At 36.1% G+C, this 17,335-nt stretch overlaps 1 non-coding gene across 1 annotated transcript; it reads right to left on the reverse strand.

Annotated features, from left to right (window-relative positions):
* Window positions 1-8,058: 8,058 nt before the first annotated feature.
* Window positions 8,059-8,165, reverse strand: LOC142175003 (small nucleolar RNA R71). The gene has a single exon (XR_012704200.1). It is a non-coding gene; the product is annotated as a small nucleolar RNA R71 (small nucleolar RNA).
* Between the last annotated feature and the right edge of the window lie 9,170 nt (window positions 8,166-17,335).

Genomic DNA, 17,335 nt, shown 5'->3' on the forward strand with positions numbered 1-17,335 from the left:
ACTGACACTCATCAAGTTGCCCTTGCAATTCAACCACTTGAGCTTGAATATCACTACATTGGGCCTCTACGCCCCCTACTAAACTCAAGCTCCTCTTCCCTACGTCTCAATATCCCCTCAATTATGTTGCACTTCTCTATGGCCTGCACCAGCTCCTCGTCCCTCTTCTTCAGATCTTCCCCTCAGGGTCTGCATATCATCGGCCTCTTGAAACTGACTACGGAGATCCTGATACTTCCCATGATACTCAAGGTATTTATTTTTCAGTTTCACGAAGATCTCTTTATGTGTTTTCTCCTTTTGGGCGCTCTTAATTTCTAAAATCACCGTCTGCGAACAAAAAAAAAAGAAAAGAAAAAGGTTAGAACCTTGAATGCTCTAAAAAAATAGGAAAAAGTTCGTATAACAAGCACTCACCCTAAGAGCGAGGCCAGCAATTCTCCTCGATAAGGAACCGTCATTTGTCTCCTTAAGGGTCTTACCCTCAACATCGAAATAGAGAGGATCAAGGGCAAGGACTACCTCCTCAGTTTCCATTAACAAGTAGCGATCCATAGGGATCGTTATAGTCCTCGAACCCTCTCTAACCTCACCTCGAGCTGAGTAAGCACCTCTTCAATTATTCTCTGGTCGTCTACATCGACGTCGGAATCTGACTCATCGCCCCCCCTCAATAGTGCTTTTCCCCCCTATCATCAGTAGACAAAGAAGTATCTACAGTTGTTCGAGAGGTTGAAGTCTCCTCTCACCGCGAAAGGTCAAGGACGCTGCAGCAAAGGTAACAGATATTAGCGAAGAAATCATGACCTCGGTGGTAGGGAATAAGTTACTTCTCAAGGGAAGAGATGGCTTGAATCTGTGAGAGAAACACGACCAATAATGCATCCCTATCGTATTAGGAAGAATCTGTCTAACCCAATCAGCAATGTGGATCATCATCTAGAAAGAATGAGCAGTAGCTGCAAAAAGGGAAAACCCAATTAACTGACCCATAGTAAGGAAAATGTTAAAAACAAAAAATATATATTAACAGATACAAACACTTACGAGTAGGGTTCCAAGCCTCAGGAAATCCTGCAATGGATGAGACTACATCCTCGGTCCTGACAAAGAAATAGTCAAGCGAAAAATGTCGTCTAGCCTTGTCATCCATCCTTACCACCAAACATCGCCCACTTCCCCCCCCCCATAGTGGCAAAGATTAAGCAATGTCCATCGTTAGAAGTGAGGGGCAAAGAAAAGGATCAGGTGCCGTACTGTGTCAACATCGACCAATTCAGTGAATTTCGTCAACATCATGACCACCTTAAAGATATTAGGGGCAAGATGCACTGGGCCTACATTGTAGTAACGGAATAACTCTTCTATCAACGGCGGAAAAGGGAACAATATCGATTAAGCACCGATATGCGTAAAGGGATAAGAATTCGGGATGACAAAGTTGAACCTTGTCGTCGCCCGGAGGGACCAAGTCCATGTGACTAGGTAGGCCAAGTCTGTCCTTGAATTCGATTAACCGCTCGACCCTCATCGTAGATTTACACCTCTATGTCACCACTTCCAGCGCCTTCTTATAAGTTCGGTTTAGCATCGAGATATCGAGGTACGATCTCCCCTACAGTAGGTAGGGTTTCCTCCTCAACAGCAGCTTCGTCGCCCTCCCCTTAATCTGGATAAGCAATATCTAGAGGGATAGAGTGATCTTCCATGTGGATATCTGATGGGAGATCCGAAATTATTGTGGAAAAAGATAGAAAAGAAAAGAAAAACAACAGAGAGATAAGAGGGTGCTGCGAAGACGAAGAAGAAGCTTTATTTATAAAGTAGAAGGAGTGTGGAAAAGTTTCAAAATCAACGAACCACCCCCTATTTATAAGACTTGGAAGCACCAGAATCGAAATGGTAGGCCATGATTAGCACAGAGATTGAAATGGCAGAACCAATCAAGGGTTACCCGTGAATCAACCCAATGTTAGGAAACAGCATTATCATGGCGCATGACATCATAACGTCACTCTGTCTCTTGGACCGGATGGCTCCATTAGACTATCCAGGAAATTCGAAGAATTCAAAAATGTATGGCCCTCAGAGAACCATGTTTCCTGAGTGTTACCATGACCACAACATGTATAGAAAGCTCGACCATAAACAACATTATCCACTCATAGACCTCATCTACGCAAATGACCTCGATAAGCGTTGGGACTAACTATATGGGAAAATATCTTTGATATAAGCAGGCTATGTCAGCACCATGATAGCCTTCATCGGCTGCCACGTGTTGTCAGTAAGGTCTCCATAAAGATCTGCCCCAGGTTGAAGCAGCCTCAAAGTGATGAAGGGTGTGTTCGAAGAGTCAGCAAAGATCGTGGTCGTGAATTAATCATAGTTCGAGGTCGAGGTCGAGCATCTCAGATAGAGTTATGATGGCTAGTTTTAAGAAAGAACACAAAAAGAGAATATTTTATTGGAAATTCTTTGCACCCGTACTATTTGGGTTTCTAGGAACGTGCTCCCTTTAAATAGAACGAGACACAATGATAAAGGATATGAGATATTTATTTGTAAAGAAAATTACGTTGACTTCCAAAGCTTATCAATCATTCATCATTGTCAGAGAGAATATCCATTGATCCTATCCCTTTCGGGTGACTCACACGTTTTATTTACTTAAATGTCATTTATTGCTATTTATTACACTATTTAATATCATATTCCATCTTTTTGGATCATTGAATACTGTTATTATTACTTATATTCATTACCGCCCAGACAAATAAATAAGTTATTTGTCACAGCACCGACACCTTTGTCTTTAGGATATTATTATTAGCTAAGATTAACTCTTCTTTATTAAAATCTAATTGGTTGAACCAAGATCTATATTTTTGGTCAGACAATAGTATTGTGCAGCTAGCAAGAATTGATCCTGAAATTAGGAGGAAAATCTGAACCCCCTTAACCATTGAGCTGCGAATTGATGTTGCACTAAGGGGATTCATTTTGTATTAAATATTCAATAATAGCAAACGATAAGTGCATTTTACCTAACGTTAACCACATAATTTCTCTCATAAAAACATATAAATTATCATGTTTCCTCCATATTCTTAACTTTGTTTTGCAGAAATAATTATAGAATAATTGTTGTGCGCAACATGAAAGAACAAAAACAAAAATTCAAGAAAAATACAACAAATAAGTGTAAGACCGAGATATGATTCATTACTACCGTAACAAAACAACATGTCTCGATTTGCCATGATGAATCGACGAAATCTAAACATAGAATGATGAATTCTCATCTCTGCAAATTCAAATCTAGATTTGCTATGGAAATCAAGCACCAAACCGAGAAGTCGAATTCTCATATGTGCAAATGCAAAATCTAGATTTTCCACGAAAATCTAACACCAAATCGAGAAGTCATCATGAAATTTTCTTATATAAGAAGATGTTACCCGATCATAAGAGGGCATCACATTGGAGAAAATGCTTAGAGCTAGAAGTTTGAATCCAAATTCTTAATATGTTTCTATGTTTTATTTCTTTCACTAGTATCGAGTTATCTTTTCTTTTAAATCATAATTGTGATTTAGTTGTTATTTTTAAATAAATTCAGTATAGGAAATTACTATAGTTCCCGCTTTTAATTAAATAGAGTGAATTATTCTTCTTGAATATTTTTTTTTATTTTCTTATTTAATGGACGAGAATATTTCTATTGTTAGTACTCATTTCTTGTGTTGGGAAAAACACAGATCTTAGTATTTCTATGTAATAGTAGATATTATTCCTCAAATTCACATGCTTGAGCTAAAACTTTTTACTTAACTTTTATCTACTTTTACAGTTAGACGTTATTTGATTTATTAACATCTATCTATCTTGTACTACATATTAACTGTTTATTAATTCTGTAATCGAGAGAGGCGGAAGGAATAAATATTGTTAATTGTAGTATTGATAGATATTAATATTTACTCAGTAACATCTATCTCTTTTATGTTATAATTAATTTTACACTTATTTGTAATTGAGAGGCGAATAGTGTAATAATTAGTTATAACAAGTAGAGTAACCGAAAGAGACTACTAACAAGAGCATGTTTTAGTTCAATCGTATATTTCTGGTTCTTTAGTATTACCATTTTGAAGATTAATTTGTATAACCAAGAGGAGTCCAATTAATTATTCTACTTGAGTAATAAGAAATATTTGTAATCATAAGAGGCACTTGTACATTTTTTAGAAATAGAAAATGGAAAAAATTAATTCTACTATATAATAGAAATATTAAGTGAAGACAAGATTCCAACACATTTGCAATATTTTCTATTGCTCTATTCATGCATTTTTAGTTAGTTAATTGACAACTCAACTCTTTCTAATTTTCTCAAATAGTAATTAAAACAAGAAAAATCTGTAGAATAGATAAATCAATCTCTGTAGATTAGACATCTTTCTATATTAATATTTGACAGAGTATATTACATCCCATATTTTCGTACGTGAGAGTACGTCGTAAGCCAATAGATGTAAGCTCGAAAATGAGATTATTTTGAAAGCACATAACGTAACTTCATCATGTTATTTTGGAGGTTACAAATCTTTAAGATCATGAATAACAAGTACCAAAAGCATTGGAAAGCTTAGACGCTAAACTAATTGAAGAAAATAAGTTTCGTCGAAAGTCGACAAGTTTGGAATGTTATAACATATACCTTTGGGGTGAGACTAGGGTGATTAACATGAAGAGGAGGTTAATTTATGAGTTATTTTAGTCGTATGATAGTCGTGTGCTATATTTTTAAGTCAAGCAAGTTGTGGAACAAAAGTTGGCAAAGGTCATCACAAGTTGCATTCATATTGTGCTGAAATTAAGGTCAAATGTAGCTGCACTTTTCTCACAATATACTTGGAATAAAGGGATGATCTACATATCAAATAGAATATCTGCGAGTCTAGTTTCTAACGCATTAAACTATTTGTCGATACAACATCGGACTGGATAGATATTCGCATTTTCGCGAGACTGCGCAAGCAACTCCCATGGGACCCACAAAGTCGGTTTAAACTTCGGCTTGTACTTAAGTCATTTATATGTCGTTTTAACTCATTTTTCTCATCCACAACAGTTCATAAACCCTCCTAAATTATATCCATGGGATCCTCCATGATTCTAGGTTGAAAACCTAAGATAAAAACATGAATCCAACGCTAGAAATCCCGTGGTGCTTGCTAGATCGTAGTTCTTCATCTTGTGGCTGTTTTGGAGAGTTCTTTAGCGGTAAGTATCCTCATATTTCGTGTTTTTCTTTATTATTAATCTAAGAATAAGTATCTCCTTCATGTATATTAGAATTTCAAGGCGAAATACAAGTGTTTACACAGCAACATGAACACAAAAGTTGATTCAGGAAGAGAATACAACTCATATAGTGTTGTGGTGTGATTGAGGGTTGTTGTGAGCTACACCATCTGAGGATTTCAAGTTGTATCTACTACCTAAGATAATTAAATCATGTTCTTGGTTGTGCTTAAGTTCAATCATGTGTTGGTTGAGCTGTTTGTGTGAAAATCTACAAGATAGTAATTGACATGGCATAAAGAATCGTTATCTTTTTTCTGGGCTGTATTGAGTCTATATATATGATTTGTTGTGGCTGGAAATTATTATAAATATTTTTATTATGTTGTGGCTTTTTTTGTTAAGCTTATCTATGTGCTAATTCAGTGTATTGAAGAAGATAACATGAAAAATAAGATGTTGACGATAAAGGTTAAGGTGCTAGGTGTATAGACTATATTTGAAGATTATGCTTATGATGTTTTGGGTTGAAAATGATATGGTAAGCATAAGTATTATGTGATATATGATGGAGGAATATTCATGGAAAAGGAATTGGATTACCATATTTTGTTAATCGTAAATCGAGCTTGTCGCTCAAAATGGTTGTTGAACAAATCAGAGAGCTTATTGTGAATTATATTGTTGTTGTTAGGGATGTTTGGTGAATTTTGGTAACATATGGGATGTAGTACAAATAAGGGAGGTGCTGTCCGTTTCCTCGTAGAATATTGGTTTCGAAATATGAGAGTTACAACGCTTATATGATGACAACGAAGTCGGTTTACTCATTATAGATGTAAGATGATCATATTGAGCATACTTGAAGATTGGATAGAAGATTTCAAAGGTATTTTAAGGCACTTCCTTCTTTCTTTTGACATGTTCTAAAATGAAATAAACATAAACGATACGCTATTTCATAACGGATCTACTCCGAGCAACTAAGGTTGCCCATATTGTTCTTTCCTTATAAAGTTATTCTAAACAAGTATGTATGATCCTTAAATCTTGCTGAAGTTCATAATGATGGTATGGATGTACATAATGTTAATCGAAGGTGCAACGACCTTACGTCGCTCCAAAAGGTTTAGAACGTGATTCAATGAGTCCAGCATGCATTATATATAGTATCTATTTAACGCTACTGAGCCGCGGTATAGTCGGCCAAGTATGGAACCTATTATGCAACCACTAATCAGTTGGGTTTACCGAGCTCCATGCGGCCGGGTACGATTATACCGAGCCTTATGATGGCCGGGTACGTTTTTACTAAGTCCTCTTTGAGGCCGGGTACGATATGATGATGATGATGCCCACATAGGCGTATGTTTTTAAAAGTTTCATGTATATATATGTATTATGCATTTCATGTCAGTAGCCCCCAGAGGCACTCAGATATTACAGGTTGTATCTCCTCTATCTCTCTTTACATTACTGTTCTTGTTTATGTTTTCTTGCCTTACATACTCGGTACTTTATTCGTATTGACGTCCCTTTTTCTTGGGGACACTGCGTTTCATGCCCGCATGTCCCAATTGATAGGTTGACAGTGCTCCAAGTAGGTTATCGGCTCAGCGGAAGGTGTTGGTGCACTCCACTCGCTCCGGAGTTTCCTATTTGGTCAGTATGCATTGGATATGTATTGATTGGTATGGCGGGGCCCTGTCCCGACCTTTATGATTTTACTCTTAGAGGCTTGTAGACAGATGCCAGGAGTATGGATACTTTTATGGCCTTGTCGGCCTATGTTTTGAGTTTACAAATGTCATGTCGGCCTTATAGTCTCGTATGTTACATGTATAAGTTTCTATATCATGTTGGGTCGTCATATGTTGAGTATTCCCTTATGTTTTATTCTTGTTATCTCATGAAGGGTTTTTTGGCTCATTTACCTATTATAGTATGATAAGAAAGATATGTTACGTTGGTACTCAGTTGAGAAAGGCACCAGGTCCCCGTCGCGGCCCCTTCGGTTTGGGTCGTGACAAAGTACGTATTAGAATTCTATATACGCTAGATACTCGTCTAATTTTTGGCGTCGTTGCCGGGGATTGACTAAAGTCTACTGCAGATTAATTGTTTTACTACTAATTTGAGATTTTTTTATTGTCTAATTATTTAAACTTTTCTGCATATATTTCAAAAAGTGTATGGCCCATTTCTCTTCAAGAGAACTAGTCGAATACGATTCTGAAATTGAAAAATCTTTGCGGTTGTTGGGAAAAGAACAAACCTCAAGATCCTAAATTTTCACATTAGAGAAAATGGAGAACGGAGAACTCAATAACCAACTTCCACCACATCAAGTAGAAGAACAGTTTGATGAGGTGGCACCATGACGTGATAGAACACTTAGAGATTATGGAAGGCCTATTCATTTTGAAGCGGAATCAATTGTGAGGAGACCACTAATTACAACAAATAATTTTGAAATTCGCACATGTTTCACACCATTCAACAATCATGTCAATTTGTTGGTGATCCAAGTGAAGATTCTCACACCTATCTAATTAATTTTCTTGAACTAGTTGAAACTTGCAGGTACAATGGAGTTACAACAGATACTATCAGATTGCGGCCTTTTCCTTTTTCATTAGGAGGTGAAGCGAAAACATGGTTGCGAAGTCTACCAAGAGGCTCCATTACAATATTGGACCAAATGACCCAAAAAATTTTAATAAATACTTTTCACCTGCAAAAACAATTAAAATGAAGCAAGAAATCAATAATTTTATGCATACGAATACTGAATTTGTATACCAGGCATAGGAAAGATTAGAAGCAATGTTAAGAAAATGCCCACATCATGGTATCCAAGACCCTAGCATTTTATATATTTTCTATCACGGTCATAAACTCTCTACTAGAAATATAATTGATGCAGCATCAGGAGGATCAATAATGGGAAAAGCTACTATAGAAGCAATGCATTTGCTTAATGAAATTTCAAAAAATGTTGTTCAATTGCCTTAAGACAGAATGATTATAAAAAAAATCCCAGGGGTAAATCAAGTTGAAGCTTTGAATTCATTAACACAACAAATTGCGACCTTAACACAAAAAGTTGAGGCTTTTCAAGTAGGTTCTCAATCATCATTCCAGCTTGAGAATTGTAATGTCTGTGGAGGTAATCATCCAAATCATGAATGTCAAGCTTCAATATAAAATTAGGAACTTGTAAATATGATTGGTTATAAAAATAATTACTCAGTCGGTAGTCCCATGGCACAAAAACATCCAGGATATCAATGGAGAAATCCTAATGGTGTTGAAAATCCTCAATTTTTTTTAATCAAAAGCAACAGGTACAGGAACAACCTGGTTTTCAAAATCAAAATAGTGGGCAACAAAATTTTCAACAATATCTGCAGCAGCCCCAAAGAGCTCATCAACAAAGTCTTGAAGACCTGATGTACAAATTCATTAAGTCTACTGACGAGAAGGATGAAAGTCAACATTCAACTATCAAGAATCTGGAAATATAGGTAAGTCAATTAGCAACCCTTATGTCTGGACAAATTTAAGGTGCTCTATCAAGAAACACTGATAAAAACTCAAAAGAATACCACAAAACCATCACTCTATGATCAAGTAAAGCTCTTGATGATCTATATGCAGATAGAGACGGAAAGCCACAAGAAGTGGAAAAGGTAAATGCAGGTGAAAATAAAACAGAATCTAAGTTCCTAAAAGAACAAAAGGGTAAAGAAAACAATGTACTAGAAAATGAATTGATAATAAATTCTCACTATGTACCTTTCCCTTTTCCCCAAAACATGAAAAGAGAAAAGTTTGACAAACGGTTTTCAAAGTTTCAAGATATTTTGAAGCAACTTTAAATTACATACCTTTCACATATGCTTTGACGCAAATGCCTTCATATGCTAAATCTCTCAAAGAAATTTTGTCAAGTAAAAAAAAATTGGAAGAAGCTTAAGTTGTTAAGCTTACAGAAAAATATAGTGTTATACTTCAAATAAGCTCCCACAGAAACTTGGTGATCTTGGAAGTTTTACAATTCTTTGTACCGTGAGAGGTACTCACTTTGAAAAGGCATTATATGATTCAGGTGCTTTAATAAATCTAATGCCTTTTTTCAATTTTTAGGAAATTAGAACTTGGTGAAATGAAATATACTGGTGTGTCTCTTCAATTAGCTGATCAAAGTACTAAGAGACCAAAAGGAATTATTGAAAATATCCTTGTTTGAGTTGACAAATTTGTATTCTCACTAGATTTTATAGTGATTGAAATGGAAAAAAATACTGAGTTACCATTAATTTTAGGTAGACCATTTCGCACAACAGGGAGAGAAATTAATTGATGTTCATCAAGGACAATTAATATTGTGAGTTGGTGAGAAAAGAGTGATTTTTGACATGTAAAAAATGATGAAATTTCCTGGGGACGAGTCATCATCAACTTGTTTTTAAATTGACTTACTAGATGACCTTGTAAATGAATACAAAGATAATCAGTTAATTATTGATTCATTAGAGAGATGTTTGTCTAGGTCAGGTATCATAAGTGATGATAACCCCATAATTAATGAAGAAGTTGAAATAGAGTCAGAAAATGAGAAAGTTTCACAAGAAGAAGTTCAATGAAAAATTGAACTTAAAGATCTTCCTTCTCATTAAAAGTGTGTGTTTCTTGAACATGAATTGTTTTTAGTAGTCATTTCATCTTCTTTGACTATAGAGAGGAAAGCAAATTGATTGAAGTCCTGAGAAAATACAAAAGAGGCTTAGGGTGGACTATAACTAACATCAAAGGAATCAGTCCAGCTATTTGTATGCACATGATTCTTATGGAAAATTATTATAAGCCAATAGTTCAAACTCTAAGGAGACTAAACCCAGCAATGCAGGAAGTCGTAAAGAAAGAAGTAGTGAAACTTATAGCGGCAGGTATCATTTATCCAATGTCTAATAGTCCTTGGGTAAGTCCTCTACAGGTAGTACCAAAAAAGGAGGTGTGATAGTAACAAAAATGAAAACAATGAACTTATACCTACTAGTGGAGTCACAGGATGGAGAGTTTGTATTGATTACAGAAGACTTAATGAAGCCACAAGAAAAGACCATTTTCATTTGCCTTTAATTGACCAAATGCTTGAAAGAGTTGCATGCCATGGTTTTTACTATGACTTATGTGAATCGTCGGTTTTGGTTTGTAGGTTATTCGGATTTGATTTGGAAGAATGATTCTCAACTAGAAACTTTAAATTTGAAAGATTTGACCAAGTTTGACTTTTTAGTATTTGACCTCGGATAGGATTTTTGTCGCTATGAATTGTTGCTTGCTACTAGTGTTGGACCCGACCATGTTCTAGTTCGTCACTATTTTCAACCTAAGGTTAGGTTTGTTATTTACTAGTACATGGGGTCGGTTGTACTGAGACTACTCTTTTGTGTATTGCATGCAGATGTCGGCTGTTGAGGTTGTTGTGTTCGATGGGAGATGGATTTGAAGATGTACATGCGTTTCGGTAGTAGCCACCTCTTGTTCATGGTAGCCGTAGATTTATAAAAGCTCTGTACAAAAGATGTATTTATGTCATATCATCTTTAAAAATTCTATTCTTAGAAACTCATGATTTGTACTACCAGTCCTTGGAAAAGTATATAAGATTTAGATAATTCCATTGTTTAAATTGGCTTACTAATAATTATAAGAGTTGGATAGTATAGTTGGCTTACCTAGCAGGTTCGGTTAGGTGCCATCACGACTAGTGGATTTCGGCTCGTGACAACCTATTGCTCTAGTAGATCAGGAGAAAACCACATTCACATGCCCCCAAGGTACGTATGCTTATATAAGAATGCCATTTGGACTATGCAACTCTCCTGCTACATTTTAGCATTACATGTCGGCAATTTTCTCAGATATGACTAAAACATTTCTTGAAATCTTTATGGATGATTTCAAACTTTTTGGTAAGACATTTGAAGATTTTCTCTATCATTTAACTTTGGTGCTTAAAAGATGTGAAGAGACAAATTTGGTTTTTAATTGGGAAATATATCACTTTATGGTAACAAAGGAAATTGTTTTAGGACATAAAATTTCTGCTAAGGGATAGAAGTTGATAAGGCTAAAATTGATCTTATATAAGGATTACCCCCTCCTAGCACTGTTAAAGGCATTAGAAGTTTTTTAGGGCATACAAGGTTTTATAGAAGGTTTATAAAAGATATTTCAAAATCTCTAACTAACCTACCGATGAAGATGTGAAGTTTGAATATTCAGATAATTACAGGAAAGCATTTCAGATTCTCAAGAAACAATTGACTAATGATCCAATTGTTGTTTCTCCTGACTGGAGCCAACCCTTTGAAGTAATGTGTGATGCAAGTGATACAACAATATGAGCGATATTAGGATAGAATATAGACAAGAACTGCAGACTATCTACTACGGCAGTATAACACTTAATGGATATCAAAAGAATTATGCTACAACTGAGAAAGAATTACTAGCAGTAGTATTTGTGTTTGACAAATTTCGTTCCTATTTAATAGAAACAAAGGTTATAATTTATACTGATCATGTAGCTTTAAAGTACCTCTTAGCAAAGAAAGATGCCAGACCCAGATTACTAAGATGGATACTCCTTTTGCAAGAATTCGATATTAAAATAAAAGATAGAAAAGGTTCTCAAAATTAGGTAGCAGATCATTTGTCTCGTAAATCCTCCTACTGAGATAAAAGATATCAAAGAGCAATTTCCTGATGAACATATATTTTCAGTCACAACCGTCATAAATCGACCACTTTGGTTTGCTGATATTGCCAACTACTTGGATGAAGGATGGATACCAAAATATTTTTTTATGAACAAAAGAAAAAACTTAAAAAAGAAGCAAAATATTATTATGGGGAAGATCCTTATGTAACGACTCAACCTGTTGTTTTGAGCAATTGCATTCTGTTCAGCTACTTGAAGTCTTGAGAGGCATAGTATGATGTATTTTAACTTATGTGAATCATTGGTTTTGGTTTTCAGGTGATCCAGAATTGATTTGAAAGAATAACTGTCAACTAGAAAACTTTAAATTGGAAGAGTTGACCAAGTTTGACTTTTTAGTATTTGACCTCGGTTCAGAGTTTGAATGTTTCATTAGGTTCGAATGGTGATTTTGGACTTGGACGTATGCCCGAATTTGTATTTAGATATTTCTAGATGGTATCGACACTATTTGGCCAAAATTAAAACTTTGAAGGTTTGGAATGTTCATAAGTTTGACCGATAGTTGACTTTGATGATATCAAGTCCGGATTGTAGTTCTAGGAATTGGAATAGCTTTGTTATGTCATTTGGGGCTTGTGTGTAAAATTTGAGTTCATTCCGAATTGATTACATAAGGTTCGACACTAGTTTTAGAAGTTGAAAGATTCAAAGTCCATTAAGTTCAATTTGAGTGCGATTTGTGGTTTTGAAGTTGTTATGCATGATTTGAGGCCTCGAGTAATTTTGTTTTATGTTATGGGACTTTTTAGTATATTTGGACGGGGTCCCGAGGGGATCGGGTAAGTTTCGGATGTGGTTCAAATCATTTTTATCACATGTTGCATTGCTAAAGGAGTGTTGGTTCTGGTGTTGCGCACCTGCGATTGGTTTTGCATAGGTGCGGTGGTCGCAGAAGCTGTAATATGGTCGCACTTACTACGAAGGTTGAGTTGGGATACCTCCGCAAAAGCAGGATTTTTAGCGCACCGCAACATCGCAGATGCGGGGAAATGCATCGCAGAAGTGAAGTGTGGCACAGAAGCGGGAGCAGTTGTCGCACTTGTGTGTGCGCAAAAGCGAGGCTATTTTCGCAGGTGCAATGGGCAAGTTTCAGTGGTTTTCCTGCAGAAGCACATTTTTAGTCGTAAAAGTGATGCCATAGAAGCGGCTAAGTGTGTCACAGATGCGACGATGCCTGGACTGAAGTTATATATCTCGAGGGCTTGGCTATTTTGTTTTCATTTTAAATTGGGTAGCTTGAATTTGGGCAATTTTGGAGGCAATTTTAACCACATAGAATGGGGTAAGTGTTTTATACTCAATTTTGATTATATATCATGAATTTATCTTCGATTTTGGCATTTGATTGATGATTTCAAGAGAAAAATTGGGAGTTTTTGTCTAAAATTCCATAAAGTGAATTTTGGGGTGTTGAACATTAATTCAGAGTCAGATTTTAGTGAAACTAGTATAGTTGGACTCGTAATTGAATGAGTTGTCGAATTTTATGAGTTTTATCGGGTTCCGAGATGCGAGCCCGGGGTTTGACTTTTTGGTTGACTTTGGGATTTTGAATAAAGATTCAACCTTTATTGATTGAGATTGTTTCGTTTGGCATTATTTGATGTTCTTGAGATGGTTTTGGATAGTTTTAAGTCGTTCAGAGGTCGGTACATATAAGATGGAATTTCTAGACTATTATTTGGCTTGCTCAGTATTGGATTCAACTTGTTCGAGGTAAGTAACAATTCTAAACTTGGTGCTGAGGGTATGAATCCCTAAAGATATGTATTATGTGTTTGGTGTTGAGGTGACGCACATGCTAGGTGATGGGCGTGCACTGTGTGAATTATGACTCAGTTGATTATGTGGTATTGTGTAGTTACCTAATCTTGTTTTTATCCATGAAATTTCTACGTTCTAGAGTAATTGAGTGGTGATCCATGTTAGAAATCATATTTAGGCTATATGCTTATTTTGTTGGAACCTACTGCGGTTATTTCTGCTATTGAGTTATTTGCTTAAATTGCATTTACATACTTAGTCATATTCATTCATTTGCATATCATATCTGAGCCTCTGTTATCATTTGTTGTCACATCATGTTATCATTGTTTGGGCTGGTTGGCATGAGATTTGTGAGCCTGAGAGACTGGAGAGGTTAATGACTAAGTTGGGGCCTGAGGGCTGGATTGTGAGTGATATTGATGGGATCGGGTTGCACGCCGTAGCAGGTTTATTTGATTCATGATGGGATCGGACTGCACGCCATAGCATGCCATATTGGCTTTATATATTATTATTATTATATGGGTCAGGCTGCACGCTGCAGCAGGCCTTATGGGTTTTATATATATTCTTGATGGGATCGGGTTGCACACTGCAGTCGACCATGATGGCTTATATTAGCGCTTGGGTATGATCCGTCCCTCTGGAGCCTGACGTACCAGCATTGAGCACAGTTTCTATTAATTCACGATGGGATTGGGCTGCGCATAGCAGGTATCGTACAGTGCTGAGTGACTGAGTGGGCTAAGATTGATCATGATGAGGGGAGTGCGAGACAATGAGATTCAGTACTGAGAGAGTATTAGTACATGAGTTCATCATTGTGATGCATTGCATTGACGTGTATATTTGACATACCGGCATAGAGATGCATTTCCTAATGCTACACGTTATTCTGACATGTATGACTTCACATGCATATTGATATGTAGGCATAGATACGTACTTTCCTCATGCTATCTGAAAATGAAACATCTTATCTGTTGTTGAAAAATTTTGGAAAAAATCATAGTTTTCTTATTTACTCATATTTTGGTGATTTTGCTGAATGATTTGTGTTTTACTGTTATACCTGAAAAGTATGCCTATTTTTCGATTACTGTGAACGAGCTGGGTATCGGGCTGCACGTCGCAGGAGGTTTATTTGATTCATGGTGGGATGTGGTTGTACACCATAGTAGGCCATATTGGCTTTATATTTATTATTATTATATGGATTGGGTTGCACGTTGCAGCAGGCCCTATGGGCTTTATAAATATTATTGATAGGATCGGACTGCAAATCGCAACAACCAATGATGGCTTTTATTATCGCTTGGGTAGGATCCACCCTTCTGGAGTTTGACATACCAACAGTGAGCGCAGACACAAGTTCTATCGATTCATGATGGGATCGGGATGTGTGCCATAGCAGGTATCGTACAGTGCTGAGTGACTGAGTCAGCCGAGGGATTTAGCATGATGAGTGGGAGTGCGAAAAAGTGAGATTGAGTACTCCGGTAGTATAAGTACATGAGTTCACCATTGTGATGCATTGCATTGACATGTATATTTGACATACATGCATAGAGATGCATTTCTTCATGCTACACAGTATGGTGACATTTATGACTTCACATGCACATTAACATATAGGTGTAGATACATACTTTCCTCATGCTATTTGATAATGAAACATCAAAAAAATTATAGATTTTTGATTTACTAATATTTTGGTGATTTCGGTGAATGATTTGGGTTTTACTGTTATACCTGAAAAGTATGCCTATTTTTCCATAATTGTGAACAAGTTGGGTATCATTTCTTTGAGTTATTACTTGTTTTGCTTTTATTATATTGTTACGAGTTGTTCTTGTTAATTGGTGTTGGACTCTGACCATTGTTCAAGCTCGTCACTACTTTCAACCTAAGGTTAGGTTTGTTACTTATTAAGTACATGGGATTGGTTGTACTCATCCGATAATTTTGTACCTTGCATGCATATTTTGGATGTTGATGTTGTTGTGTATGGTAGGAGTTGGCATTAAAGACGTGCCCGCGTTTCGGTCATACCTGCCTTTTATTCTTGGTAACTTTAGAATTATTAATCTGTTCATGTATATTTCAAAAAGATGATGTACTTATTTCGTTCTAACTTTGTAAGCTCTAAAGTTTAGAAGCTCATGATTTGTATTACAAGTCATTGGGAAGTGTATAAAAGTTCAGTTATTTCATCATTTATTTTCTCAGTAAATCTCACTTGAATTAGATTGTTGCAAATTGGCTTAACTGGCAAGTTGGGTTAGGTGCCATCACAACTAGTTAGATTTTGGGTCGTGATACCTTACTAGTTTAAATTTTGTGCAGATGACATAATCAGGAGATGTGTACACGAGATACAAATGAACAACATCTTAAGTCACTGCCATGATGGAGCTGTAGGAGGACACTATAGAGGAAGAAGGACATCAGCTAAAGTACTTGAAGTTGGCTTTTTCTGGCCTACTCTATTCAAGGATGCAGGGAATTATGTCTCCACTTGCGATAAGTGCCAGAGAATCAGTAACATTTCAAAAAGGGATGAAATGCCTTTAACTCTATTTTTGTCTGTGAAATCTTTGATGTTTGGGGAATTGATTTTATATGTCCTTTTCCTCTTTCAAATGGCTATGAATATATTTTGGTAGTTGTTGACTATGTTTCACAATGGGTAGAAGCATATGCTACTAGAAAAACTGATGCTCATATTGTTTGTGCTTTTCTCAAGAAAAATATTTTTTCTGGATTTGGAACTACACGAGTTATAATAAGTAATCAAGGAACTCATTTTATAAATAGACAATTTGCTAGTGTGTTGTTAAAATATGGAGTAACTCATAAAACAAGAACTCCATATCATGCTCAAACAAGCAGGCAAATAGAAGTTTCCAACGGAGAATGAAAAAGAATTTTAGAAAAAACTATTGGTTCTTCTAGAAAAGATTGGTCTTTAAAATTGGATGATGCTTTATGGGCATATAGAACTGCTTATAAAGCTCCCATAGGCACATCTCTGTCACGCCCCAATTTTCCCTCCGTTAGTTTTTTTGATGGGACCTAGTCTTCTTAAGGACTAGGTAAGAGTAATATATACAGAAGAACGACAATAATAAATAACATCTTAAATTTTTTCTGGAATAAATCCTTTATACAATGAAAATATTCCCAAAACTCAGTAGTATAAGTCATAAGCTCTACAGAGTTAGCTACCACTTCTAAATATAACTATTTGGAAAAGAGTAGAAACAGTTGGATACAAGTAAGAAGGTGACTCCGAAGCCTGCGAATGCAACATCAGGTTTACCTTGAGTCTCCTCAGCAATGATCCGCACAGCCATTAACAATCGATACCTGGGATCTGCACAACAAAAATGTGCAGAAGATTAGCATGAGCACACCACGGCAGTGCCCAGTAAGTATCAAGACTAACCTCGGTAGAGTAGT

Source organism: Nicotiana tabacum, chromosome 20, assembly GCF_000715075.1.
Source record: "Nicotiana tabacum cultivar K326 chromosome 20, ASM71507v2, whole genome shotgun sequence".
Classification (NCBI taxonomy): Eukaryota; Viridiplantae; Streptophyta; class Magnoliopsida; order Solanales; family Solanaceae; genus Nicotiana; species Nicotiana tabacum.